The sequence below is a fragment of the Talpa occidentalis genome, unplaced genomic scaffold (genome assembly GCF_014898055.3).
Source record: "Talpa occidentalis isolate TD23 unplaced genomic scaffold, MPIMG_talOcc4v2.1 talOcc4.11, whole genome shotgun sequence".
Taxonomy (NCBI): Eukaryota; Metazoa; Chordata; class Mammalia; order Eulipotyphla; family Talpidae; genus Talpa; species Talpa occidentalis.
The window spans coordinates 33,243,481-33,269,826 of record NW_023601104.1 but is presented as its reverse complement, the minus strand read 5'-3'; the positions used below and the strand labels follow the sequence as shown (position 1 = coordinate 33,269,826).

The 26,346-nt window shown below is 47.1% G+C and overlaps 1 pseudogene; it reads left to right on the top strand.

The window, feature by feature from the left end:
* Window positions 1-17,205, top strand: part of LOC119237946 (myosin light polypeptide 6-like) — a 29,646-nt pseudogene extending 12,441 nt beyond the window's left edge.
* Window positions 17,206-26,346: the final 9,141 nt, after the last annotated feature.

Sequence of the window (26,346 nt, the reverse complement as noted above, 5' to 3'; positions counted from 1 at the left end):
AACTCTCATGATAACACTGCACTGTAGCTGCTATCAGCACCCCTATCTCACACATGAGGCTACATAAGGCTCATCAAAGTCATACAGTGAGGAACCCTGATTCAAACCACCAGTCAGACCCTACATTCTCGGGAGTAGGAGGCAAAAGGGCACAGCGTCTGGACCTAGCTGCCTAAAGCTAAACCCAGCTTTGCCACTTACTGGCTGTGTGGCTCTGAGTGGATTACCTAACACCTCTGTGCCTTAGCTTCTGATCCTTAAGATAGGGTAATTTTAATACAGGCTTCATAGACAAATTAATGTTCATAAAATACTTAGGTTTTCAATGGGTACATAGTAAGTGCTCACTAAATACTAGCTATTAGCATCATACTGATGGGAAATCCTAAAAGAGAGTGAATCTTTACCAAGGGAGGCTGGGGACCCAGTTCAAACGGGACATTTAAGTGGGCTATTTAGCAATGGGCAGGGGCAGAGAAGAGACGACAGAAGGAGGGATAGATCCAGAGATTTGAGAATGGGATTAAAAATATGTATTGTCAACTGGAAAGCAAGACAAACACATACCTTAGTTCTGGGTAGAAATCTGGAAGGGCTTCAAGGAAGAGGCAGTTTTTAACTTGATCTTGATAGAAGCCGAGCATCATATAGGGAGATGAGGTAGAGATATTTTATTTATTTATTAAAAAGATTTATTTATTTATGCATATAAGAGCTGGGGTATAGGCCAGAGGCATGGGGAGTGAGAGGATTCACCAGAGGCAAAGTGGGGAACAGAACAGGCAGATTGACTGAAACACACTGCTGAGGGGAGCAGCAGGTGAGACAGGAGAGATCTGCTGCGCCATGTGGGTTGTTCCCTGGCCAGGAATCGAACTTGTGCTGCAGTGGCTGTGGATTGCTTTATAAGTTGCGTCTTAACTCTTGCGCCACCAGGGAGGCCTGGTAAAGACATATTAGACAGAGGCAAAGAGGTCAGGAGTGTGTGGGGTCCTGGCTGTGACCTGAGGGTGAGTGCTGGGAGAAAAGGAAGGATGGAGGTAGGGAGAGGTATGGGAGCAAGGGAGGAGACTCTAAAGGTTCCTACAGGACCTGCTGAAACTTGGCAGTATTTCCTGGGGGAGGCGATCTGCCTGGTAGCAGAACAGGGCTATTTATGACAGAGCCCTGCACCCTGGGCCATGCTCCCTGCTCTCTGTGTATGCAGGGGCCATGCGGGTCACCTCACGGCTGGCCCCATCCAGCACCACCTAGGTGGGCTGTGCTGCTTGGCACAGGATCACTGGTGGTCCCCACCCACTCAGACCCCAGGAGGGAAAGCAATCAGTCCACGCAGACTTGATCCCTCTGCCAGGCCCCTTCCCTGAACAAAGCCAGCATTTACAGCTCAGTGCTTGGGGTAGGGTTACTGGAGCTGTTTATGATTTGGGATGGAGGATTTTCCTGAAGAGCAGAAGCCCCTTTCTGTCCTGTTTGAAAGTCATTTGGGCTTTCGGAAAGGGTCTGGGTGATGGCACTTTGCCCTTAAAAATATGGTGAAGACCGGAAATTGGAAAGAATTCTGATGACATCATTACTTCTTCCAGAGAGCTGCTTAGGCCCTGGTGACCCCCAGGTTTCAGAAATTTGGGAAGCCCTCAGAGAGAAGTCAGAAGCAGTTGCCTCCCAGGACAGGGAACCCAAGGTACCAGCCTGCGGGAAGCACAGGCCCTTGCCCACCGTGCTGAGGGGCCCCGTCTCTCTCCTACCTGGCCTAGGTGATCCATCTGTGGAAGCAGATGAGGCTGTTGAACAACTGAGCGCTAAGCCTGTGTTCTCCTCTGGAACCCCTTCAGGGCAACAAGGGAGACCCCAGAAAGAATTCTGAACTGCTTCCACTTGCTCCCCTTCTAAGAACCATGCTGTCCCTTTGACTCAAGGCCCAGAATCAAGCCCTTAGCCCATCCCACAGTCTAGCCCCAAATCCCAGGCCACACAGAGAGATGGACAGTGTCTAGCACCCAGAGTGTTCACCACGACACACCCCAAGCTGTCTCCACTTCTACTGCACTATGACTCGGAGAACTCCAAGAAACCTCTCTCCTTTTCCAAATTGCTCCCTGCCATGGTCTGCTCTGGGGGCCATGCATTGCCATGGTTAGATTCATCACTTGAGGTTCAGGGGCTGGGTCTCCAGAAGAGTCCCCCTCCAAGGATGCATCACACACCATGGGAAGGAGGGGTGAATTCCAGGCAGGAAACTGGGCACCAGAGGCAGGGCCAAGAAGGATTAGGTGAACTCAGAAAGGAGGAGAGCTTTGGAGAAACATTTTGACCAGAGTTTAAAATCTGGCAGGATTATGAGATGCAAAGAGGAGGGGAGTGGAAGGAAGATGGTGAAGAGAGGGGGACAAGCAAAGAAAAGGCAGAGGACCTGCGAAGGAGGTAAGGGTGCAGGAGGCAGGGAAGGGAGAGTGAGGAGGCAGGGCGAAAGGTGGGAGGATGGACAGGGAGAGGGAAAGGAGAAGACAGCATGTGGGGCAGGAATTCAGGACCTGTCTCGGGACTACCTCTGTCTTGGGGGCCTGTGGGTAGCCCTAAGGCTAGCCAGTGACTCTCAGTGGGGCTTCTCCAAGGTTCTGGGCCAGAAGTTCCTCACCTGTTTGACCTGGGGCTGCTAGGGCTAATCTCTCCCTCTACCCAAGCTTATGACCTATTAGGCTCTTTCCATTGGTTGGGGGTGGTGAAAAGAATACATGTATTCCTAGGAGAGCGCATAAACTCTATGGCACACCAATGGACAGACAGACAGACAGACATGCACATATCACACCTGCATGAGTGTAAGCCCTCCAGTTCTGCAGAACCCAATATGGTGGGCATATTTGTTGTATTGGTCAGCACAAAAAAATCAAAAAATCATCATTCCAGATAATTCTACTGGACAGCTCTGCTCTAGGTTCTTGCCAGAGTCCTCATTTTGCTTACCTTCCCCATGTTCTAGTAGGTGACCCTAGCCTCAGGCTCACCCCAGGAGTGGGCAGACATTAGCTAAAGCCAGTTTTGGCAATTGCCTCTTCCTTGCCAGTGATGGAATTAGCTTGGGCCATGATGCAACTTGGTCAATGAGACACCAGGGGAATTCTGCTGGAGAGGAGAGGAGCTCTTGGAAAATCACCCTCTCCGATAAGCAGAAACATTCAGCAGGAAACACACCTCTCCTTTTCTGAGCTCCATCCTGCCTGTATGAATCCCTGGCACTGCCATATGCAGCCTGCCACTGGGGCACTGAGCCCCAAATTCACCTGTTCAACAAGCTGGGTTGCTAGCTCTGTGGTGTCATACATTTTCCTATGTCTTTATCATGAATTATTACATTTAGCCCAAACCATTCTAATATATGTAACAGTTTTTAATGAAATAACTTATTAACTGAGGGGTAGGTATTTACATGGAGGCAAATACTGACTTCTGGCAAGTAGCCGAGCATTGAACTTGGAATGAGAAGAGCTAAGATCTAGACCTGAACCTTCTGCCTTGGACACTGACCTTGCACAAGTCAAATATTGTCTGGGTGTTAGCATTCCTGTCTGTGAAGTGGGCTGATTGCCACATCCATCATAGAAAATGTGTGGGGTGTAAGGCAGCTATTATTGCTGCTGATATTTACATTCCTCTTCCTTTGGACACTTGATAAATCATTTTGATTACTGCCTCCATTTTGGAGGAGGATGTGGAGGCTCAGAGAGCCTTCAGGTTTGCCAAGGCCACACAGCTGCTAAGTGGCAGAGCAGGGGTTTGTACTTAACATGAAATCCTGGGCTCTGTCTACCTAACCTAGGAGGGGCTGAGTGGCATTCATTCACACTTTAGAGCAAGTTAGCTTCGGACTGTCCAACTGGCGGTCATATCTGAATCCCAGACTATAGGGAAGAGGCTGAGGTTGGGGAGGAGACAGAAACTTGAGAGTCAGGGAGTCCCAGGTCCACTTGAGGAAGCCGGCAGGTGAGCTCGCCCAGGTGCTACCATGGCAAGGGCTGCATGAGCTACCACATCGGGGTTGGAGGTTGGCACCTTCAGAGGTGCCTAGAGTTGGGCAAAGAAGTTTGATTGAGTCCCTTGGGACACCTGGGTTCAATTTCCAGCGCTGCCTCCTGGTTGTGTGATCATAGGCAAGTCCCTTAACTTCTCTGAGTTAGTGTCCCCACCTGTAAAATGGAAACAATAATCCCTGCGCACTCCATGTTGGTTATATACAGGTCAACTGAGATGCTTCTTGAAATGTAAAGTGTTAAAGAAATCTAAGCAACTGCTTTAAGGGGAGGAAAGAACAGTGAGAAGTTCAGTATACCTTGGCAGATGAAGCACAAGACCCCTTGTATGTGGGAACTGGGTCCTGGTTCTGGTCACTGAGGACTTGTCCCAACACCAGGAGAGACAGCAAGCAGTTTGTCTGAAAAAAAATGTTGACAAAATGCCAGCATGTGCAGAAGGGCAGATTGTTAAAGGGGGAAAAAAAAAAAAAAAAACAACCTGGTGAGGCTGGGGGCGGGGGGGGGGGGGGGGGGGGGCCGAGTTAATGAGGTGTGATCCTGAAAGTGCAAGACCTGGGTGGATTCTGCAAAAACGCTGTTGGCTTTGATCCCCTTCTCCTGTAAAATGTTATTTCTGCTCTCAGCCCCTCAAATTCCTAGACGGACGAATCAGTCTGGGCTGCCCATGGAATTTGAAAAGAATAAGTTTTTAAAAAACCACACTGGGGAACAATGGTTACCAGAAGTGTCTGGGTCTCAGAGGAAAACAAACACCCTCACCCCGCTTGCAAGTGTTTTCCAAACATCCTTCTACCTATACCTTCATCGTGCCTTCACCTAACCCCAGCACTGAAGGAGGATCCCAGCGCCCTGTGCTTCTCAGCCGCGCAGCTGCCTTCCCACCAGACGGCCAGACCGCACACGTCCTGGAGATTGCCGGCCACCCCTCCCAGGAGACACGGCCCCAGAAGCTCAGGAATGGGCTTTCTTGTCTCTCCTCCCGGCATCCCCAGCAGGAGTGGCCGGGGTTGGTGGGGGGCTGCTATGAGGAAATAGCAGCAGTCAACTTACCTAAAAACTTTTCATTGTAACTTTAATTCTAATACAAATAATTAATGTTCTTAGCGTAAAAAAAAAAAGCAGTGCTATAAAATTTATAACAAAACCCTGTAGTGTCCTGATTTTGAAAATGAGGCAACCATTTTCAATATTTTGGGGATGCATTGGCCTGCATATTTCTATACAGCAAGTTTGTAATTTGGATTTTTGATTTTCAGTCTTAGACATTGGCCAGTAACTATCCAGGTTGAAGCTTAGTTCTTATGCCTCATCAAACACGCATACATAGAGACACACACACTCACACACTTCCCAAACTCCCATATTTTCAATATATTCAATCGCTGTATAACCATTTTTATTCAAATCTCTATTCAGTATTGACATGATTATGACTATATAAATAATACATATAGTATAGTTATGGTTGTTTTCTTTCTTTTGAATAGCTTTTTCTCCCCCCAGGAATTAATGATTGCTTTTCCTCTCTCATTTGCTTACTTTCACAAGTCTGTGATTAATTCAGGCCCTAACTTACAGTCAGAGCTATAAACACTCTCCAGGGAGTTCAATGCACCTGCGTGCTCCTGTCCTTCTGTCCTGAAGCCATCCCTGCGGGGTCTCTGTCCTGCTCTATTCTGAGCTATCTACTCATTGAGCCTGAGTATCTGTCAGCTGGGCGGGAATTAGAACAAGCGGGCAACCAGACCTGAGCCTCAATATGTGGTTGCTCCACAGGTGAGGGCAGGTGTGCGGCCCCAGGCAGCAGCTCCAGCAGCGTGCTCTGCAGAAGAGACAGGCGCCGGCAGGGATGGGAGGAAGTTGGAACAAGTGTACAGGATCAGTGGGTGACAGAGGGAGGAAGGAACAGGACAGGATAGGATAGGACTCCAGGACAGAATTTTGCTGTTCCCACAGGCTGGCTCACAAGAGGTTAAACAAACATGATGACTCAGGGCCTGGACATCTACTGCCATAAATCTCCTTGGCCACTGTTTTTATTACTAATTTTCTCCCAGTCTGTCCACTCCTGAGCTCTCTCTTTATAGCTTATCAAGGAGCTATTGCAGAAGAAAAGTTACAGAACCCAGGACCAGCCCAGTTCAAAGTGGAGCTGGGGGCCCACAGCCCCCATGAGATGTTCACCTTGGGGAGGGTCCCGGCCCACAACACCACCGAGCTGCGGCTGACAGGCGCCCACAGTCAGCAATGACTGAACCACGCTCCTCCAGACAAATGGATCTTAGCCAGATCGACTCTTGGCTGATCCCTCTATGCTCTAACTCCAAGCCTAATATCTATAGAGACCCCTAGTTCTGACATCTTGGAGAGTCTTTTATGCCCAGAGAGGTCTCCCTGGAACTCTCTTTTGTTGCTGTTTTGCTAATCAATAAATACTGATTCCTTGCCTGCCCTCACTAGTGTGTATGGAGTCCTCTTTTCGGTCTTGACCAGAACATCAAGAAGCCTTTTCCAAGCTTGAGAGCAGAGCCCATTGGCCCACCCTCCAACTCTGATGGGCAGGGCAGTGGATGTTGAGTCCCTTATATTCTTGAAGGGTGGGATTGGACTGATGGACCCCATGACCCCCGCCTTGTCTGGTGACAATAGCATCCATTCTGACTATAGGCTTCCCAATGAAGGTGGACCTTGGGAAATCAATATAATTTTAATATGCAAAGGGATAGAAAAATTCCAAAATTATTTGGGGATTTGGGATACAGGCAACATTCTAGAGAAGGGAACAGAAACCTGAAAGTGAATCGCAGGGAGTGGTTGTGTGTTCCCAGAGCATGAACATGTGGGAAAGATGTGCTGGAATGAGACTGGAAGGTTGAGAGCTGGCTGGGTACTCAGGACAAGTGAGGGAGGGGGTGGCATGCAAGCAGGGGTGCTGAGGAGTGTGTGTGAGTGCGGGTCAAAGGTAGACCTGATTTCTCCCACTCTAATGGCCTTGCATGCTCTGACAAGGAAGATTCACTTCACCCTTTGCTGAAACGCAGCCACTGCATGTCAAGGCTTTGAGCAAGAGGGTGCTTCTAACATGGGCAGGATGAGAAAGCAGGGACCCAGGAACAGGAGGTGACCACTGCCAGAGCTGGAGGAGAGATCGTTCACTCCATGAAATGGAATGGTGTTATTTTTTTAAGTCTATTTTATTTACCACTGTGGCCCCACTGTGTTGAGCTGGGTGCCTGCACAAAGCAGGTTTTTAGTGAATAGTTGATGAGTGAAAGAATAAACCTCCCTAGATCCATAGTTCAGCCATGCCCAGGGACATAGATCTTGGTCCAAATATCCACAAGCCCCCTGACTTGCAGGCCTGTCCTGACCATCTGTTGCCTCCTCCCTTGCTCAGAGGCATCGCCTGTACGGGGTCATGGCCCCTCCCGTTCTGTAAGGTTGTGCTTTCTCAGAAGCCTGAAAAGGAGCTTGTTTTCAAACCACCTCTCTTTTGTTCCTGTGAACACCCCTCAGGAGGGGAGCCCAAAACCCAAGCTTTGGTCTTGGAGAGGAAAGAATTTCATGCAAAAAAAAAAAAAAGAAAACCCTAGGAGATCGCATCTCCTGATATCGCTGCACTTAGCCTGCACCAGCTGCAGGAGCACTGGCACCCTGGGTGTCAGCAGCTGCTACTCAGGACTGCCCAGGGCTGTCCTTGGAGAAGTCCTTGTGTCGCTGGTGCTCCCTTCCCAATCGCAGGGCAGCAGAGCCCTGGGAAAGTCGTCAGGGTCAAGGTCAGCTCCCGGCCACCATGGCAGAGCCTTCACTGGCTCTGAGTGCTCTGCCTGCTTCTGCTGTAGGGCTCTGGGGAGACAGCTGTGAGGTCACCTCTGGCTAAGGCGCCCCATCCACATCCTTCCCTTCTTGAGTCAAAGCAACCCGTGATTCAGCCTCAAGGGAAGAGGAGTGAAGAAGAGCATTGAAAACAACCTAAAGGATGAGAGAAAAAGGGCCTGGCTAGGAGGCAGCCTGGGTGACGATGGGGACAATGAGGTCATGTGAGGTGAGAGGCAACATTGCTTAGAGACAGGTTAAATCTCCAGTCCTGCAGTTTACAAGCTTTGGGTGACTTCTGGCAGGTTATAAATCTCTTGGAGTCTCAGTGTTCTCATCTTTAAATTGAAAATCATAGTCCCTAACCCTTAGGTAGTGGTGAGGGTTAAAGTGGATGGTGCTGGTTTTACTGGTCTACCATGAGCTAAAAATAGAAAATGTGGATCGATGTCCAGAAACATTATAGTACTTTGAAACTGTCTGACATCCAAGCACATAATCAGTGAACTTGTCTCACTGGACAGAGTGTAGACCGAAATATTGATCTTCACTGGACCTGAAATACATTGGACAAGCAAAAAAAAAAAAAAAAAAAAAACCCCACCAGTAGCTGGGACACAATGCTCTAAAGCAGCTGGCCCTCCAGTAACGACTTCTTGAACAGAGCAGGGGAATGTGCAGAGTGGCATTGAGGGGTCAATGTACCTCCCCAGGGACCAAGACTATTGCAACCTCACCCTTCCTTTCCAGAAGTCTCCTCCGTGCCCAGCAGAGGGCTCAGGAGCAGACAGTCACCTCTGACTTGTACCTCCAGCTCAACAGGCACATCCAAACAGTCATCAAGGCCCACCTCCCCCACGGTCTGTGTGTCCTTCATTTCTGCCACCAGCAGAGCACAGGTCTTGGTAGCCCCAAGGATGCTGTGTCCACCCCACTCAACTACATCCTCACACTGCCTAGGAGGGAATTATTTCAATTTATTTAAACACACTTTTTATTTGAGAATAGTTTTAGAGTGGCAGAAAAGTTAGGACAATAATATACAATTCCCAAATACCTTTCATCTGGTTTCCCCTCCTGTTAATATCCTAGGATCCATTTGTCACAACTAAGAACCAACCTTGAAACATTACTATTCACTAAACTCTGTTCCATCTGTTTTCTCCTAATATCCTTTACCTGCTCCAAGTGCCAATCCAGGACGCCTCATGACATTCAAGTGTCATGTCTCCTGAACCCACTCTGGGTCATGACAGTTTCTCAGCAGAGAGTTATTTTTTTAAAAGACCTGGTTGAGTCTCATTCGGTAAAAACCTTCAGTAGCTCCCACTTTGGCCAAACTTGACCTGGTCCCCTCTGCTCACCTTCTTCTCCCACCCACTGTATTCTCAACCAGTCCTCATGCCAACCAACCAGCACCTCTGGGTGTGACTTGGCAGCCTGAGTCCAAAGGCCCGAGAACTGGGAGAGCCACAGTCAGGTAGAGCAGCTTGGTGACTGCTCCAAGCTTTACTGCCCTGTTGCCTTCTCAGTCTTACCTTCTTATCTTTCAGAAACCTGCTGGAAAAAAAGTCTCCCCAGCCTTTCTGATCACCCGTGCATGACTCCCCCCCAACCCTCCTTACCTGTCCTCGTTTATTCCTCTACTTAGCATTGATTCTGTTCAACTGCCATAGTTTTCCCATGTTAAATAACAAAAATCCAGCCAAGCTCATTTTAAAGATCTCATTGACTTTATTAAATGATTCATGAGTCGGGCAGCAGCCCATCTAGCAAATACAAAGGTCACATAAGAAGTTGTTTTTTTTTTTTTTTTACAGGAAGGTTTTTATCATCTGAAAGAGGGTGGGACAAGATTATTGGCCAAAGAAAAGCAAGATTGTTTCAGACAAAGCCCCCTCTCCTTTAGGGGCTCTCATTGTGATGCTGACCCCACTAGTGCTGACCAGGTGACATCTGGTTGGTTAATTTCGGTCCCCTTTTAGGAGATGCTGAAATTGCAGTTAGCTTAGATACGAAGACTTGGTGGGGCTTGGCATGAATGACTCCACATTGGGCCTGTTGCTTCTTTTTTCTTTTCCTTGAACATTCCCTGCTGCATATAACCCTCAATAAGCCAAGTGATTAAAAAAGCAAAACAGACCCAGTTAAGATACATTAGGCAACTGTCTTAACATTCCTGTGATTCAGTTCCCTTATCTGTAAAATGAGGCCAAAAATTCATATTCACAGACTTGAGTGAGTGAGAAATGAGAGCTCTGCAGTGCATGTCACATAGTAAATGTTCAAGAAACAATGTTTACATTAAGGTCACTCTTAATACCTTACCCCTGCCTGTATCCCACCCTATCACTCAAAGGCTGGCACATAAAAGACACTTAGAATTAAATTATATTCAAAAGCTCTGTCACTCTGCCAAGGTTTTCAACATGTACAAAGAGAACCCATAAGATAAATAAAGGCAATGCTAACCCAGTGGAATAAATCACAAATCGTGGAATTTCAGGCACCAGCAGAAGAGGTATTTGGGAAAAGACATTTCCTGTCTGTGTTTCTGTAGTCACACCCGTCTGACTATGAACCGTGGCCACAGAGTTCTTGAGTGCAGGAGAATCCTCCCGACTCCACCACAGCACTGCTGAATCGAATTCCCATGCTAGCTGTCTCCGGGGCAAAATCCCCCAGCCTATCCAGAAGTCAGCTTTGGGTACTGACACACACCTGGGTTTCCAACCGGACTGACACGCTGCTGTCACATTAGTCAGCAGATGTCAGCAATGAGGGGACCCTTAGGCAACATCTCGGTGGACAGAGGAAAAAACTGAGTCCCAAAGAATAGGAGAGCTTTGTTCACTGTCAGTCATCATGCATTCATTCACTTATCCGTTCATTCATTCAATCAATAAACATTTGGGGAACATGTTCTCTAAACCAGACCCTAAGCCTCTGAAGACAAAATGACGAATGTGTTTCAACGGTTTAAAATAAAAAAAAGGCAGCCCAGGCTTAGTGGTACAGAGTCATCCCCAGAATTCCTTCCAGGCAGCTACATCCCCCACACGGGAGAACTTGGCAGGCTTGGTTTGCTATGAAGGCTCATGAATAACTCCTAAGTTGATCCCCCATCAGATATCATTTCTTCCAGTTAAAGCTTCCACTCACTGGTCCACTTATTCTCCCTTTGCACCCCCAATCCATCCTCTATCCTTGCTTGTGCCTAGTGTCAATTTCATTCCCCACTAGAAGCCTAGCACATTCAACAGTGCCCAGCTCAGCATTAACCAAGTGAATGGAAATACCACATACACTTGAAAGCCCAATACAGTTACCAGAATGAACAGCATTGTGCCTAAGAGGGCTGCATATGATTGAGTTAGGTGCTGGAGCTGTTGGAGCCAACTTGGGTTCAAATCTCAGTCCTGCCTTAGACTGAACAACTAGGTGGACAGCTTAAGACAAGTCACTTGCACTCCATGAGCCTCAGTTTCCTTCTCTGCCTCATATGATCAAATGAGATGGCACTTTCTAAACCACTTGGCTCTTGGTGTACCTGCCGAAAAAGGGGTGATAGAATAAACAAGTTGGTTATGTTTGTCTTTTGTATTTGGTTTTTCCTCACGTAGGTGGGTATCTGGATGTCAGGGAATGAGGATGGGGACAGGAAGTAGTTTCCGATTTGCGGTTCTCTGAAGTCACTCTTCCCATCTGCCACTGAGATTTTTGGGATTGTTTGTTACTGAAGCATCACCTAGTATGTCCTGACTAATGTAGGGCACCTTTGGGGATCTGATGCAAGCTTGGACAACAATAAAGCCAAGTAAAGAATTCATGCCAAGTAAAGAAATTTTGACTTTAAGGCCATAGGACTAGCGGGGCCTTGATGCCCCATGGCTTCCTCAGTCTTAGAGTCTGGGCATCTGGGTGTGAGTTATGCCAGGTCAAGGCTCACAAAGGTTTAGGAGCCTGAGATGTGGCAGAGGATACTGACCCTGTCCCATGGAGTGAGGCCACGCATTGTGAAAATGAATTGGGAACTGGGGAGAGAGGAGAAGCTCGAGCAGGTTTTTGTTGTTTGGGTTTTTTATTTTAACGGGAAGGAAAGGGGTGTTTTCTTGAGTCTGTGCTTAATTTCCAGATGCTTTCATGGGCCTGAGTTTGTTTTTCAGATGGTTTCTCGGCTGCCAGCTACTTTATAGCCCCTCCTAGTGTGGCAGCATCTTGCTATCTATGGACTGAGGAAGAAGGGGCGCTTGTTGCTATTGTCAGCAAACACTGCATAAACATCAGCTCACATGTGTATCCCAGAGCATGTGACCTATGGCAGGAGGGGCTCAGTCTACGGGGTGAGGGAGCATGGCATTTTGAGGTCAACAGAAATCTCTCTTGCTGGGCACCTCAGGGGGAGAACAAGGGAGAGCCTCACTGCCAAGGCCCTGTGCACAGGACAGAAGGTCACAACTGCCGGATGGAGCTGAAAACAGAAGGGGCTTCAGCACCCCAAAGAGTCCACACTCTCTGTTTGAGTCACACTTGGAGTGTCTCCTGGGTCACACATTCCACTCTGGCTGAAAGGCCAAGTTGCTCCAAGGCCAACTGGTGATTTCAGACAGCCACCCAAAGATGTCTCAGGCCTCTCTTGGGTGTGTACCAGAGTGGACAGTAGGGGTGAAGGCAGGACCCCGGCCTGGGGTCAGGACTCTTGGTTCAAATCTTGGCTTCACCACCACCCTTCTGGGTTACCCAGGACTAGGTCACCCCTCTATGTGTGTTCTCTCCATCTGAACGCAGAAGACCCTGCCAGCTCAAGGTCTTGGGATTTGGCAAGTGGCAGGCTAGCTCAACCACCTCCTCCTGTCAGATGCTCACAGCCCAGTCCCTGGGCAGTAACCTCCATGTTCCCCAATGTCTCCTTACTGGTTGTTATTATTCGGCATAGGAAGAAGACACCACTCACCTGCAATAGCAGCAGCTATGGAAGACCAGATGTTCCACCTGTGGTTAGTGCAGTATTTCCTATTAAAATGCAACACCCCCTACCCCCGCCTCAGGCAGAGGTAACTCCAGGTGCAGGTGTATGCCCCTTCCTATGAATTGATCAATAGGCCCTTCCTAAGAGCCAGCTGGCACAGAACAGATTTGGATAAAAAAGGGGGGAGGAAACTTGGGTGCTGAGAGTTTGGGAACAAATTTGCGTGGAAGCGTGATAATCACAGCCCTCTACCCCTTGTATAAAGTGCCAGGCACTGTGCCTAGCTATAGATATAGCTGTAGGTGTAGGTGTAGATGTAGAAGTCAGTGTGGGTGTAGGTGTAAATGCAGGTCTAGAGCTGGAGCTAGAGAGCTAGAGATACTCATTTAATTCTGACAATAGTCAAGTGGCATAGGTGTTATCACCATTTTACCAATGAGGAAACTGAGGCACAGAAAGTTCATGTGTGCCTTTGTGCCTCCAGCTGGCCTCCATTGTGGACCTGGTCGGGGGATATGGAAGTCAGGGTGCTCACCCAGCTCCCTCCCTGCCTGTATGGGTTCCTTTCTGGCCATACTTATTATGCTCAGTCCCTCTGCCAGTCTCTAACTCTTACCAGTTCCCATCAAACACACCTTCCCCTCACCTTTTCAGCCCCAAGGGTGGACGGATTCAAACCCCGGCTGTCCGGCTGCAAGCCACCAAGAATCTGCAAAATCCTGCACCGTAGGCCCACTGAAGTCAGGGCCGTGGAATGGAATCCCCAGGACTGGGGCCCTGAGGCTGGCGTTACAGTGAAAACAACCTGCCGGATGTGCTTGGCTCAGCAGGAAGCTCCCACCAGGTGAAGGAAAGGGTGTGTGTGGCCACAGCCCTGTGGTGCAGACCCAGAGGCGAGGGAGAGTTGTTCCCTAGCTGCCCTTGAAGTCATGGATGGGGCCGCTTTCCAGGGCCCCGCATTATCTCTTGTTTGTTAACAACAGCATACATTCCTGGAACATAACAAAAAGGTCCATGCACCAGGGAGACAGCTGTAGGCACCCTGCTGTTCTCCCCACCCCACAGCACGCAGACCAGATGGGGCCCCAAGACCGCTCAGTCCAGCCTCCACTTGCAAGGGGGGAGGGACACTGAGGACAGAGAGCAGCATGACTTGCACCAGTTCCCCTGGCTCTCGGTCCCCTGGTCTTTCTCTGGTACCCAGAGGTCAGAGGAGGTGAGCAGCGCCGGGTAGGAAGCTGACGGTTGCTTCTGGAAAGAGCTATGGCGGAGCGGTCGGCACAGCATCCTCACCACCGACATTCCAGGGCTCCTGGGCTGGAAGCTTGCTTTGGAGACTAAAAGCTGGTAATGGGGAGAAATCAGTGTGACTCATGTACCAAATGCTGTTTTTGTTTTTCCTAACTTTCTTAAAAATCCCAACTATTGGCTGTTTTTATTGCAGAGCCAGATTCAATTTCATCATTTTCTTTCTCTCTTCCTGGGATTCTTGGTCCCGTTGCCATGGGAACCCCAGGCCCCCTTCCTAGCTGTCGTGGAGGTGTCTGAGTGAAGATTGGGGAAATGGTGGAGGGGCTCCAGGGTCTCTGCAGAAGCTGAGCAGGGCAGGGCTGAGCTTCCTCCAAATCCCATGCCTCCCAGCAAGGCCGGCCCAGGACGCCTGCCCCCGGTGTTCCTGTCCTCAGCTAACCTCTCAGTTCCCCAGCACTGAGTCCTCTGGGGGCCCAGACCTGCAGCAGCAGCAACTTGCTCAGACTCATCCACCTCTGGCCCACCACCCCACCCCCAAAGTTTCCTCCACAGACCCTCCTGCACCTCCCTTGGGGCCCGCCTGACCTCCCTGCCTCCAGCCTCCAGCCTCATCGCCCTTGACCATCCTCCACCCGGTTACCAAAACCATCTTTATTTTTGATTTTCATTTACTCAAAATGCCACATACATATTATTTCTTCAAATGGTGCTAAACATCAGTGAAAACACTCTAGTCCTCCGCCCTCTGCCCCTGGTTTGTCTTCCCGGTGACACCGACTGCCACTTCTTTTACTTCTTTCCCTAGGTTTGCCTTCCACTTTTTTTAAAAAAGAAACATATATGTTTATACTGCTTTTTTTGAGTTGTTTGTTTTTAGCAGAATCTCTCGGCTTCCTTGCATGGTTGTTTGAGATTTAACACTTTACCTATAACCCACCCACTTCCTTTACTTCCATATTTCCAAAAGCGTGATTTCTAGTAAAGCGGCAATCCTGTTATTGCATCTATGCAGAAATTGTTCTTGATGGTCAAGTAGTGGCAGTGTTTGCTTCCTTTGGCTCATAACTCTATTTTCCCCTGGAATTCTTCCCTGGGACCTGGGGCTCCTGCCCTGGACTCCATGCTGGCCCTCTCTCTGATTGCATCTCTCTGGAAGGATGTAGGAGTTGCAGGGTCAAAGGGATGTCCCTACCAGGGGCCCACACCCTCCCACTCTAAAACATGTTTTGGGGTTCCAGGTTTCCAAAATTCCCTGGTCAAATGGTCCCAAGCCCATTTCCAGGGAATTTTTTCCAGAACCATCTTCCTGAGGAAGGCCACATGGCTGGATGCAAAACATTAGGCCAGAGTTAGATGCTATCTGGTGAGGTGTGACTGGAACTTGGGCATGAAGGCTGGTGTGGGGGGGTGCACAAGGTCCCCATGTGGCAGGGTGTGGGGTTGGGCTGCATCCAGGGACCTGCACTTGTCCTTGCTAGGGGTGGGATGAGACTTGTTAATGTTTCCTTCCTGTCCCCCAACCCCCAACCCACCTCCACGGTTTACTAGGATTCCCCTATTTCCTCACAACATTCCAAAATATGTGTCAAATATTCATCAATAGTTTTAACAAATGGGCCAATACCTCAAATCATCTAATCCATCCATTTTATGTCCCTCTTGTGTGAAGAAACAAAAGAAGAAATATAGGTGCCAGGGGGACATTTGCTGAGCAAGGGCAGCTGGTCTCCCAGAGTGCGCCATCTGGTGAGACAGAAATGTGACCTCAGGGCAGCTCTGCAGGTCCAGGCAGATGGGACTCCGGTGTGATGTTTCCATCTTATAGTTCCATAAACTTATGAAATTTTCTCAAACTGACTGGGAGAAACAGTAAGAGAGAGAGAAGCAAGTTGTTGATGGAATCATTGGGGTGAGTCAGAGCACAATCTGAAAACTACTTCTCTAAAATATTATTCCAAAGGTGTTGATAGCCATGTTGTCTTTTTGGCAGCTCCGAGTACCAAACAAGGATGTCACTCGTGGCTACTCACTCTACCCATGAGTTGCGCTGAAGCGGAGGGCTTCGTTTAGCCCAGAGACGGAGGCTTCCTCTACCATAACTGAAAGAAGCCAATGGCTAGTTGCAGATGAGAGGGCCAGCATAGGCAGGGGCGCGGGCCCTTGTGCTCCTCAAGTCACTTCGTGGAGACACAAGCTTTTCACAGTGGCCAGGTGAAGTCAGGGAAAGACTTGCTGGCCAGACACAGGAAAGCTGCTGCTGAAGCTTTTCACTCAAGGGGCAGTGCCCCAAAGAGGGGCACTATCTCTTTTGTTTGCATCTGTACCCCCAGCACCTAGACCAGGGTCTGTGGGTGCTCAGTAAACATCCTGCTCTGAGAAAAGAAAATAGGGCTCTAGCTGAATGCCCCTGGGCATCTCATTTCAACCCCCGCTTAGCTGTGAGACCTCGGGGAAGCCATGTTACTTGTCTGAGCTTGTATCTTGTTTAAATATGGTGTTCATGATTCTGCCCCACAGTGCTCTTATGGGGCTAAAATGGAGTGATCTGGAAAGTTCCTGGCACAGTGCCTGAGGCTAGTTGTGACTCTGCCTCACAAATATCAGTCCTTTCTCCTTCCCCACTGTGAGGCCTCAGTTGTCTCATCTTCCCTGGGAGCAGGTCAGGCCAGATGATCTGCCTGCCAAGCTCCTCTTCACAGCAGCGGCAACATGTTTCCAGCCATGACTGCAGGAAAGGTGTCCCAGAGCTGAGCCAGCAAACTGTGACTTCACCAAGGACCAGGCTGCAGCATTCAAAGAGGCCTTCCAGCTGTCTGCCAAACAGGGCAAGACCCCCGTATAGCCAGTGTGGGGATGTGATGAGGGCCCTGGGCCAGAACCCGAGCCCCGAGAGTGATGCCCGTGCTCAGATTGTGGCTAAGAAGGACCAGGGCTCCTAAGAGGAGTATGTAGGAGGTCTTGGGATGTTTGACAAGGAAGGGAATAGCACGGTCATGGGGGCTGAAATCCGCATGTCCTCATCACGCTGGGTGAGAAGATGACAGAGGAGGAAGTGGAGATGCTGGCGGCAGGCACGATGACAGACATGGTTGTACCGACTACAAAGAGTTCATCCGCGGGGTATCAAATGTTTGAGAACATTCCCAGCATGCCCAGAGCCCCGTGCATTCCCATGAGACCGTGTTGGTGCCCCCAAGTGTTTCCTAGGTTCTAAGCACAGTACCTTTCCCAGCAACTCTCTTCGACAACGTCTACTGTCAACATTCACCAAATAAACTCACTTCCTATGCCCTAAAATAATCAACATACTGTGACTCCAAACACCCAAGGAGGCAGGGTGGTGGTGGTGGGGGGGGGGGGGGCTTGTGCATGTTCCCTGCAGTAAGTCTGCCCCCTGTGAAGGCACTGGCTTCTCTGGGTTTCCATCAGCTTTGCCCTTTGTGTGCCCAGAGGCTTGACACCGGCCAACCCACGTAAGCCACACTGGCTGCTTCTCTGCATGGAAATGGCTTTACCATCCATGTGCAGTTTAACCAACCCCCCATGATCCTCCGGGAGGAAAATAGCCCCTTCTTATGCAACCCTGTCTGGAGAGACAGACAACAAATGAGCATGGCTAAAAATATTTCATTTGTGTGTGTGTGGAGGGAGGTTGGGAAGGTGGAAGACAATCTCAAATGCTCTGGATTTTTATCTGGGCTTCTGGGAGTATGAGAAATAAGAATACTAGCGTGGCAGCTCTGGCCACATTGAATCCACCCCATCATTCCTTCAGGGCAGCATTCTGACATGTCTTCCTCTTTTCTCTTAGCTCATGTGTCCAGCTTGAAGGTACTCTGAGCCACGTACAAGGCTGGTGCCCCACCCAGGGTCTCTTAGTGCCCACCCCCAGCTTCTTGGAGCTCTGCAGCTACTGACTAGCACCCACAACCTTCAGTGCGTTGCTCTTGAACATTGGAACAGACCCCCACAGATAGAGCTGGATGGAGCAGGAGTTGATCCCACCTTCCCACCCTGTTGCCGGTGGCTGACAGTGCCGGAGTGCCAGGGTGTGATTCTCACTTCAGAGTGCCCCTGGGAAAGGTCGAGCAGGGACTTCTGCAACTGTACCTGCTTCATATCATCCCATCCACACCCTGCTCAGGCCCTTCTTTACCCTGAACCAAGCTGCTGCCTGTGACTCCTGGTTCCAGAACCAATTCTGGGAGAATCCCATCTAGGAAGGCCTTCTTCCAGGATCCTGTCCTGATCCCCCCACCAGGTGTCTTTCCTCAACCCTACGAACCCTTCCCTGATGGTCAGCAGCAAACACTTACCTGTTCCCCTTCCACATGCCCTTAATCAACTGATTAAGCCTGGGAGAAAGGAACAAAGATCATGTACATGACCTATTATGCACAACAGTCCAATGTTGTTATTATATCTATTTTAGAGATACTCTAACAGGTTTTAAGTAGTTAAAGGAACTCAGAATCATGGCAGTTTTTCAAGTGCCAGCAATAGAAGTGCCAGTATGGGGCTTTGATCAAATCAGCATAAGTTAAAAAAAGTACTTATTGCAGGATTTGGCTTCAGGCCTGGCTGGATCTAGGAATTCTAACAATAATGTCTTATTTCTTCTTCCATGTGGCTAAGGAAGAAGATCTCAAGCAATTCCATGTTATTCTTAGAGACATGGTTCCACAGGAAATGAAAGTGCTCTTCCTGATAGTTCTGTGAGGAGGAGGGAGAAGAGAGGAGTAGGCTTAAGGAAGACTCTAGCTGGGCCTGTCTTGTCACACCTGATCAATTCTTTTGACTAGACTAATGAGTCTCTGAATGGCCAGGTCTTGGCCCTGTGCGCACACTTGGCCACCAAGTAAAAATCAGTCTTGTCTGAATCACAGGAGTGGAGGAGAGGATCTGGCCAGACCCAGTGACTGATCACAGGTCAAGGGCTCAGTAAGTGATTAAGTTTGAGATTTGAACCCAGGTCCTCTGCCTTGATGCTGCAGGTTATTTCCTTTTGAACAAGGCTGTGATCCACATGCCTCAGGCAGGATGAGTTGCCATCATAAACCTCAGCAGCTGTGACAGTGTTTAAACCTAAAAAAGGGACCAGGAAAAAGACTAATCATAATAAAGTAAAAATCAAAATTAATAAGCAACTATAAGCCAGAGACACACTCCAGGGGAAGGGAGGAGGGAGTAGGATCAAAACAAGGGGGGCGGGAATTGTATGGGGACTAAAACCAAGATGAAAATGCATACATTGTGCAAAAATGAAAAAAGATGTAAAAAATATATAAAATAAAAAATAAAAATAAAATAAAATAAAAATTGGATTTAAAAAATCTATAGGGCAACCTTTTATTTTTCAAATGACTTTGACCAATAATCTCTTTGTTCCCCATCTTACTTCCATGAGAGACATGTAAATTAATTGTAGATTTGTATGCAGTTGTGAGAAACAATACAGAGAGGTCCCAGGTATCTTTTTCACCCTCCCCCGCCACACCCCTGGACTGGTTAACACCTTGTGAAGCTATTACAGGATCACCAGGATATCGACATGGATGGAGAAGACACAGAACATTTCCAGGCACCCGGATCTCACACCATGACCTTTTAGATCCACATACAGGTCTTTCCTGTCCCCATCTCCTCCGGAAGCCTCGGCCACCACGGCAGAGACACGTTCTCTTTCCATCATTGTGTCATCCAAAGAATGTTATATGGATGGAGTCACACAGTGTGAAACCTTTGCGCACTGACTTTCTCACTCAGCTTGATTTTCAGGAGAGCAGGCATAGTTGTTGTGCCAATCATCAGCTAAACCGCACTCCGTGGTGGGGACCATGGTGGGTTTGAGCCATTCAAACTTCAAAGAAAGTCTGAGTGACTTCCTTTTTGGGGCTCTGAGAAATGAAGATGTTCTTAACATTCATGTCCTGGCTTTTATGTGAACTTGAGTCTTCATTTCTCAGGAATAAACGTTCCTCTGTAATAATTGCTGGGACATGTGGTAGTTAGATGTTTTAGTTTTTGGTGTTTTGGTGTCTTGGTGTTTGTTTGTTTGTTTGTTTTAAGAAACTGCCTAACTGTTTTCCAGAGCAGCTCTACCATTTTCCATTCCACCAGTTAGTGTGAGTAACCGATCTCCGGGCTGCCCCTAGTTTTCGTTTGTCTTTTTGGCCATCCCGAGGGTCATGCTATCTCACTGTAGTTAACAACTTGCATTACCTCAGGGGCTGCTGCTGCTGCTGAGCATCTCGGGAGTGTATATGCCTTCTGTGCATCCTCTCCCATGCAAGTGCAAGCACATACTTGCCCTTTCTCTGACTGAATTGTTTGGGTTTTTTTTTTTTAACCATTGAGCTTTGAGGACTCTTTAGATATTCTAAATACCGGTCCTTTGTCAGTCATGTGGTATGCAAATATTTTTCCTTTAGTCTGTAGCTTGGTTTTTCATCCACAGGGTGAAACAAGGTGTTTTTCAAAATAAAAGCCTTTTCATTTTGGTGACAAATAGAAGTCCTTAATTTTAAGATTTTTCTTTTTTTGGATTATGCTGGACATCAAATCTAAAAACCCTTTGTTTAGATTTTCCCCCACTGTTGTTTTTGTTTTTTCTCAAAAGTGTATGCTTTACATATAAGTCATTTTGAATTAATTTTTATTTAAGATGTGAGATCTGGGTCAAGATTCATTTTTCTGCCTGTGGATGTTCAATCACTCCAGCACCATTTGTGGAAAAGGTTGTCCTATCTTTATTGAATTGCTTTGTCAATCAGTTGGGTGGGCCTCCCTGGTGGCGCAAGGGGTTAAGACACCAACTTTGAAGCTGTCCGCAGCCTCTGCAGCACAAGGTCAATTCCCAGCCAGCCAGGGAGATACCCACATGGTGCAGCAGACCTTTCCTGGATTGCCTGCTGCTCCCCTCAGGAGTGTATTTCAGTCAATCTGCCTGTTCTGTTCCCCACTCTGTCTCTGGTGAGCCCTCTCACCCACCACACCTCCGGCCTGTACCCCAGCTCATGTATGCATACATGAGCTGCATAAATAAATCTTAAAAAAAAATCATTTGGGTAAATTTGGGTGTATTTCTGAGCTCTCCATCTGTTCCATTGATCTACAAGTCTATCCTTCCACCCACCCCCACACAATCTTGATTACTGCAGCTACATAGTAAGTTTTGAAATTAGGTAGACCGATTATTCCTGATTTATTTTTATTTTTCAGAATTGTTATAGCTTTCCTACTTCCTTTGTTTCTTATATAAATTTTGAATAATTTTGTCTATATCTACAAAATATCTTGCTGGGATTTTAATAGGAATTGTATTCAACCTGTGTATTCATTTGAGGAGAAATAAATACAAACATAGATATACAAACAATACAATACCACTTTTATAAAGAGTAAAAACAGTAACACACTAAAATGAAACACATGTTTTTGGTAAGCACATTTCAAAATCAGAAAATGATGAATACCAAATTGAGAGCAGTGGTTATCTTCGCAGCAGGGAAGCAGGAAAATGGGATAGGAGAAATCAGCACCAGTGTTCTATTTCTTGATATTGGATGCTAGATGCTAGGTTCAAGGGTGTTTATTTAAATAATAGCCAGTGAATACAGCAATGATGAGCGTGTGTCATGGACCATATAACATGTCCACTCTGGGAAGATCTTGACGCTTATGAAACTTGGGGGAGAAAAAGAGACACAAAATTACAAATATAAAATCATGCATGAAAGTGAATATTTAGAATTAGAAATTATGAAGTGCAATATTTAAAAATATGACAACACGAATATCACAAAGTTCAGAATAACATAATATTTTATTATTAATGTGACAGGCAACCCAACACACACCTTTGTTCCCTGTATTTTAACCTTAATGAGTGTAGTCTTTATTCACCTCTTTACAGAATAAGGGTTTTTGTAAAATCTTTTTTCAAGAGAGAGGGGAGAGGAAAATTCAGTCTTCCCTCAGGCAAGGATTATCAAAATATATTCCATGCTGTCAATAATTTTAAAAAGCCCACTTCATGACTTGTTACTAGTAATAACAGAGAATTTCCTCCAAAGTTTCTGGCTCAGCTGGTACTTTATAGCAAGGGGTCCTAGCCTAGCACCTGGCCCAGCTCAGTCTTGTCCTTGCCATCACCCCAAGGAGTGGTGTGACAGTGAAGCCTGGATCTTACTGATCTTACAGAGTCTTCTCTGAGGGTTTACAAGTAGAACCTACAACTCAGTGATGTCTCCCAGAAGTGGGTGTTGGGAAGTCCTCCAGAGAGGGAGTGTTGTGGGCACCCACAAGCCAAGTATGAGTGGACATCTTGGACCCCCGGTGGGAGAATGCTCAACCTTGGAAGGGTTTGTAGAAGAGAGGAGTCCTGAGCTTCAAATTCATTGGCTCCACAGCCCATGACCTCTAGAGCCACAGCTTGTGAGTTACCTTTCTGCTCCTTGCAATCACTAATGAGATCCTCTGCACTGAGCCAGTGGCAACTACCACACATCTGGAGGGCACCTTCAGGAAGGAAAACTATACCTGGGTCACATAACCAAGGGCATAAGAGAGAAAGACCAAAGACCACCTCACCTGCATTTACTGCCTGATTGTAGGTAGTCATTTATTCAACCAGTATTTAGTGAACACCTTCTGCATGCCAGATTCCATGCTTGGCATTGGAGCACCACACTGGACCTGCCCTAGGGGGCCTACCTGATAGAGCAGATGGCATTGATTTAAGTCTGGGTACATCTCCCCCTGAGTTTAGGGCCCCCAACCTTAAGGCTTCTTGGGCCCCTTCTCTTACTCCAGCAAACCATCATGTATCTGTTCCATGTCACAAGTTGGTTCATTTGTTATATGACCCCAGTGCCCATCACACTGCTGAGCACATAACTGGAGCATTGAGTGGAATCGGGCAACCAGAAAAATCCAGAGCAGGGAGACCATAGGGGCTGCCCCAAAGGAACCTGGGAGAAGGAGCACTGGGCTTTAGCTCAGACCTTAGACACATACCCAGATCCAGGAGACTGGTTTCTGAGGCTTTACATCCAAAGGGTGCTTTCTCCACCTGACTCCCAGGACAGCTGGAAATGTGGTCAGGAAGCAAGGAGAGCTTTCCTCAGAAGAGAAAAAAGAGAAGAGCAGAGAAAACTGGCCTCAGCTCCTCACCACCACAGCCCCGGGGACTCCCAGAGCCCCCACACCCATGGCCTTGTTCTGTGTGAGTGAAAAGAGGTGCCAACTAGCAGTATCTCTAGGAGAGCAAATGAGAGGCTACACACCCAGAAAGTCACTACAAAACCTCTCTGCACCCGAAACCTAATCTTACAGCGGAGCATAAGCTCCAGAGGGCCAAGGTTGGGCCTCTCCCCAAGGGCATCTAGGACAGCATGTGGGACATTGTGGGGCAAGATAAAGATTTTTGTGAAAGATGGAGGAAAGGATTATACTGCAGAAATATAATGAACATAAAATTGTACTTTCAAAATGATGCATCACTAGGTTAAGAATGACTTCCCAACTATGAAAAATCTGACCTCAAAAATGTGTTTTCCACTCTTCAGGAAGACAAACACCAATGGGTGCTATTCGAAGAGCGCTCTCCCTTGTTGGTGCTATTATTACTAACTCACTATGAAAAGCCCAATGCAGACAAGTAGAGAGCTGGGCAGGAATGGGATTGTTGGGGATCTCTGCTCACATGTCAGAAAGCAGCTAATATTTTTTTTTCCTTCAACCTCTATACTTCAGATGTCCCGGCCAACCTTACCAGTCCTGACCCACACTTAATGGTCCTGGTGTAAAAAATGGCTAGAGGAAGACTGTGCATGTGTGGGTTTATTTCTTTTCCACTAGAAAGAAACCTCCATGGGAGTAGGATACTAGTCTGTTTTGTTCACCAGAGTATCCCAGTACACACATGACTGTGTGCATGTGTGCATGGATATGTGTGTGCACACGTGTGTATGTGCGTGCACGTATGTCTGTGCATGCACGTTTGTCTGTGCGTGACCCCCTTTTCCAGTGTCTGAGGTTTCTGAAAGCACAACTTTCACTTGTGCCTCTGGTGAGCTGTGGAGTCAGCCTTTCCTCCCACTCTGTCATATCACATTTGTTGGAGGAGGGGCCAATGCACTAAGTTCAGTCCACACGGAACCATATAAGGACCAGCCAAGTCTACAAATTATCTACTCAGAAGCCCCCTAGCCCTGTCTCAGTTGCCTCGGTCCACATTGAAGCCTCATCTCCCTGTAGACCCAGCTTTATAGCTTGCTTTCATAAATACCAGACTCATACCTCCTCACACTGACACGTACCTCTGTCTTCCTACACCCCCAACTATAAGTACCACCAGTCTAAAGGCTGACTGTCTACTGCATTAGTCCTGGCATCCTCTACTCTGACATAAGATCCAATATCGCTGGCATAGCCCCTAATCTCCTTTAGGGTTTCTCATTTCCTCCATCCCTTCTCTACCCTCAAACTTCTCTTTTTGACCTCCTCATGGGTCATCTTTATCTGTTATGTCTCAATCCCCACTTCATCCCATTTTACCCACCCTAAGAGTTAACATTATTCCACCTGATTTTTCTTTGTGAGTTTATTTCTTTTCCACTAGAAGGAAACCTCCATGGGAGTAGGATATTGGTCTGTTTTGTTCACTGAAGTGTCCCAGTACCCGGCATGAGGTAGGCACTCAGTAAATATTATTGAACATAGATAAATGCATAGTATGTTTAAGCAAGTGTGGTACAGAGTGCTAGTGGATCTGGAATTAGCTCCCGAAGCATTTGTTGAAACCCTAGCAGCTACAGAGACAATGTTACTAAAACCCCAGGAAAGGAACATTCTATTACTTGTTCAACAACCTCCTTCCCTAAAAACAAACAAACATCCATTTCTTTCCTCCCGCCATCAAGAATTCCATCCTTCTTTACATAAGTCATTTGGGGACTAAAGCTATAGAATGTGCAAGGGGTTTCTAATTTTACTAGGTGCAGCTCTAGTTTCTTTACTGCCAAAGTTTGCAATCTTAACTATACTTCTTAATTCTAGCAGAGTGTGTTTAAATTACTATTTGTGTGCCCTATCTCCAGAGGCTTGATTTTAGTAGATCTGGGATGAAGCCCAGACCCTGCATTTTTAATAACTCTTCCTAGACAACTTAGAAGCAAAAGTCTTTCACATCTCATTTTGAGAGACTCTATCTCAGAGTTTATAAAAACAAGTGAAAATTTTGCCACATTTGGTCAGATGTGATTTGACAGGAAAGGAAGTTAGTGGGCGTTGGTTGATAAACCCAAAATAGTGGCATCAGATGTTTTGGCACAACTGGAAAAGAACATAAAACAAGCAGGAGTCACACAGTCAATAACAAACGCAGCATCATGATGTGGAATTCTTGACGGCACCGAAGAGAAGAATAAACAGAGGGTTGTGTTTTTGTTTGATTGTTTTTAAGGAAATTGAGTATTGGGGGAGTTGTCCTGTGAAGGAGAGTATGGCCCTCAAAGAAGATTCTCCAGGAGGTAGAATGAATTTCCTGGGAGACAGATTTCAGTTCAACATCAGAAAGAACTTTATGTCAGGCTCACTTGCAGTGAAATGGGCTTCATGACTTGCTTAAAAAGCGGAGAAAATTGTAGTGACTTCTTAGAGAAACCACTCCGTACAGCTAGAAAGAGAAATAAAGATCAGCAGCTGAACTTAAGAGTGGAATAACCCTCAAAGAGAAAGCTGCCATAACTAAATGTGATCACTGCTCTAACGTTATCCCTGGGGAAGGCAGGTCTGGAAAACTATGAGCTTTTCTTTCATTTCATGATGAATGCAAATTTGGGCTGGAGCTGATTGTCAGGCAGAGTAGGTAAGAGCTGTATGGAGGAAGGGTGGGGGAAGAGTAGCTCTGAGGGGGAAACTTGGGAGAAGCAAACCTGACCAGAAAAATAAAATATTAATTTAAAAAAAGGCTAAAAAATCACAGAATCGCTTGTGACTGAGGAAATGCTACTTAAAATAATCCTATGTGTTTGTAGGTAATTTCAAACTACAGATACTATGTCTAATTTACCTAAGAAACTGGATAAACTCATATTTATTTCCAACAATTTCTATATTTTTTGTCCAAACCACAAATATATGATTATTATATTAAATTCAGACAAGAACGTGAGTGTTACTTTCAAACTTGATATATCTGGTTGGGTATTGATTGTTCCAGTAAAGCCAAAAATTCTATAGTTCATTTTTTCTAAGGTTATATCCCAATAC